Raw genomic sequence first — 2737 nt, 5'->3', positions numbered from 1 at the left:
ACACACACACACACACACACACACACACACACACACACACACACACACACATACACAAACAAAATGAGAAAGCTTACATTATGTGCTTTGGCGTCAAGAGGTTTGGCAAATCGAAGAAATGACGTCACATTACCATACACTGACAAAAAAACGCGGTAAAAAAGAGTTGGTTTGAATGGCGTTTTACGGCACTTGCAAGACAATAAGGTCATATAACTACCGAAGATTATAAAATTAATGTGTTGCATGTACAAGGGAGTAACAAACACCGAAAAAAGGAAGGAGGAGAGATAAGGACGATAGATGTTATAAAGGAAACCTTACAGAACACCCGCCAACCACACGCAAAAAAAAGAGTTAAAAAGCAAACAAACAAACAAATAAGCAAAGGAACAAGTTTTTTTAAGTTTTAGTGTTTCACGGCACTTGCAACACAATAAGGTCATATAAGTGCCGAAGATTAGAATTGATGTGTTACAATGGAGTAACAAACAAAAAAGGTGGAGGAGAGATAAGGGCGATAGGTGTTTGATAGGAAAAATTAGGAGCAAACCATACAGAATACCCGTAAACCACCCGCAAAAGATTTAAAAAGCTAACAAACAAAAGAACGAATGAACAAGCAAAACAAACAAATAAATAAACAAGCAAAACAAACAAACAAACGAACGAACGAACAAAACAAAAAAACAAACAAATAAGAAGAAACGAACACTCAAATCAAACAAAGAAACAAACAAAATAAACAAACAAACAAAGTAGATGGTTGTAACGCTCTCTCACTCACCTCCACCTGTGGACAAATCCAGCTCCTCCCTCACCCACTGCTGTGTCTTCCGAGAACTTTAGTCTACAACAACTACTCAACAACTAATTACTGCTGTGTGGGTGGTAGGCGGGTGCTCTGGTATGGTTTGTTTCTTCTTTCCTATCAAACATCTATTGTCCTTATCTCCCCTCCTTCTTTTCTATGTTTGTTACTCTCTGGTAACACCTCTAATCTTCTGGCGCTCATATTATGAGCGTGTGCAGTTGCGAGAGCAGTAAAACCTCTACTAAAACAAAACAACAACTGCTGTTACTCATGCACAAAAAGGCACACTCTCCCCTTGACCTAGTCTGCTGGTCTACATCAACCAATCAGCTCACAGATTACATGTATGGTTCTGCACTGACCAATCAGAAGACAGATTACATGTATGTATGGTTCTGCACTGACCAATCTGGTCATAGATTACGTTTCTACATTGACCAATCAACACAAGGATCACGGTTCCTCGCCGACCTATTGGCTTACAGATTCAGTCTATCACACTACGCGAGCTGCATCAATGATAGTACATAACAAGATGGGCCACTTCTCTCTTTGAGCCAATTAAAAAAGTGTCCTCAAAATTTGGTGGCGCCCTCTTCACAAAAGCGCACTCTTTGCGAACAGAGTTACCCTACTTGAGTTTTTTAAAATCAAAGTGAAACTAGCAAGTTTTGGGATAAATTTCGGAAGAACGCTTTTTTAAAATGGTTACGCTGACAAAAAAACCTCTTCCGGAGGAAAAGGTGATGGTTTTCTTCATTTAATTTGACTTTAGAATGAAAGGCGAGAGGTCATTAAAATATAAAAAAACTAAAACTCCGCACTGAACGTACCCAAACTGCTGATGAACAGCAGTCGATCTGCGCACGCAAGGAGATGCTATTCCTATTCTTCTTCTGGAAAAACGAAAGAGAGCTTCAAAACAGACTGCAGCGCCATCTGAAGCAAAGAGCATACTTCCTGCGGACACTTTTTAGGCTGAGTGACCCATCGTGTCTTGTACTATCTTTGGCTGCATGTCAATAATTAATCAAATGTAATTTTTTTTAATGTGCCAGGACGTTGTGGAATCAGGCGCTCGTCAAAACAATGAAATCAAAGAAACCGTCATTTTTTCTGGCTGTATTTTTTTTTGGCTCAACACCTTCTATATCCATTTAATTTAAAAACACATTTCCGTGTGAGTTTTACAGAAAAACACTACTTAAAGACACAAAATTTTCATGCAAATTTTCAGTTTTCAAGGACTCTCAATCTATGGAAATTACTAAGCTTTGACGACCATTTCTCACTAAAACAAAAGCTAGGCGAGCCCAACTTGGACCTTCATATCGCCAATATCAAGACTTGTACTTGTACAAAGAGTAAAAGGATATTTTTTCCATCAAAAGCTAGGCAAATCGACGGGCTTTAAGATGTTATCAATAACTCCACATGCCCCAAAATTGACGAGCGCCTGATTCCACTGCGTCGTGACACAAAAATAAAACCCCACTCGTCTCAGCCCAGATGTTACCAGCGTGAAATCAACGCCCCTTCTTTCACGTACCCTGCAAAAGCTGTTGTTAGCGTTACACATGATTAACATCGTCGATTTTTTGGCATCTTTATTTCCCTCTCCCATTAAAATAACGCATGTCAAAATACATGTATGTATGTTTTACATTTTCGATTTGCATAATATAGATCTAGTATACCGGTGATATTTTGTTAGTGCATGTCATAATCAAAATAATAATATCATTATGCACTACCTGCAGGCGTTTTAGGTGTCAACAAAGTAATAAAAACCCAAAACGGATCAATGAAATGCATTCATTGAATAATAAAATCGTGGTTTTGGTTCATTAATCTGATCTTAATGTAGGCTAAATATTGTTTGTTCAAGGTGGGGTGTTTTTTTGTGTGTGTGTGTGTGTGTGT

At 38.4% G+C, this 2737-nt stretch overlaps 1 protein-coding gene across 2 annotated transcripts in view; it reads right to left on the bottom strand.

The window, feature by feature from the left end:
- The window catches only part of LOC101853586 (ubiquitin-conjugating enzyme E2 variant 1), a 9791-nt gene extending 8834 nt beyond the window's left edge, over positions 1 to 957 (bottom strand). The window contains exon 1 of one of the 2 annotated variants that reach the window (XM_005110121.3): positions 788 to 957. The gene's annotated coding sequence lies outside the window, so the exon portion shown is untranslated. Of the gene's footprint in view, positions 1 to 77; positions 117 to 787 lie in introns of those variants that run through there. The other variant, XM_035972806.1, reaches the window with a different exon arrangement.
- Positions 958 to 2737: the final 1780 nt, after the last annotated feature.

Source organism: Aplysia californica, unplaced genomic scaffold (assembly GCF_000002075.1).
Source record: "Aplysia californica isolate F4 #8 unplaced genomic scaffold, AplCal3.0 scaffold00855, whole genome shotgun sequence".
Classification (NCBI taxonomy): domain Eukaryota; kingdom Metazoa; phylum Mollusca; class Gastropoda; order Aplysiida; family Aplysiidae; genus Aplysia; species Aplysia californica.
Note: the sequence above shows the minus strand (reverse complement) of the source record. Positions and strands in the feature narration are given on the sequence as shown.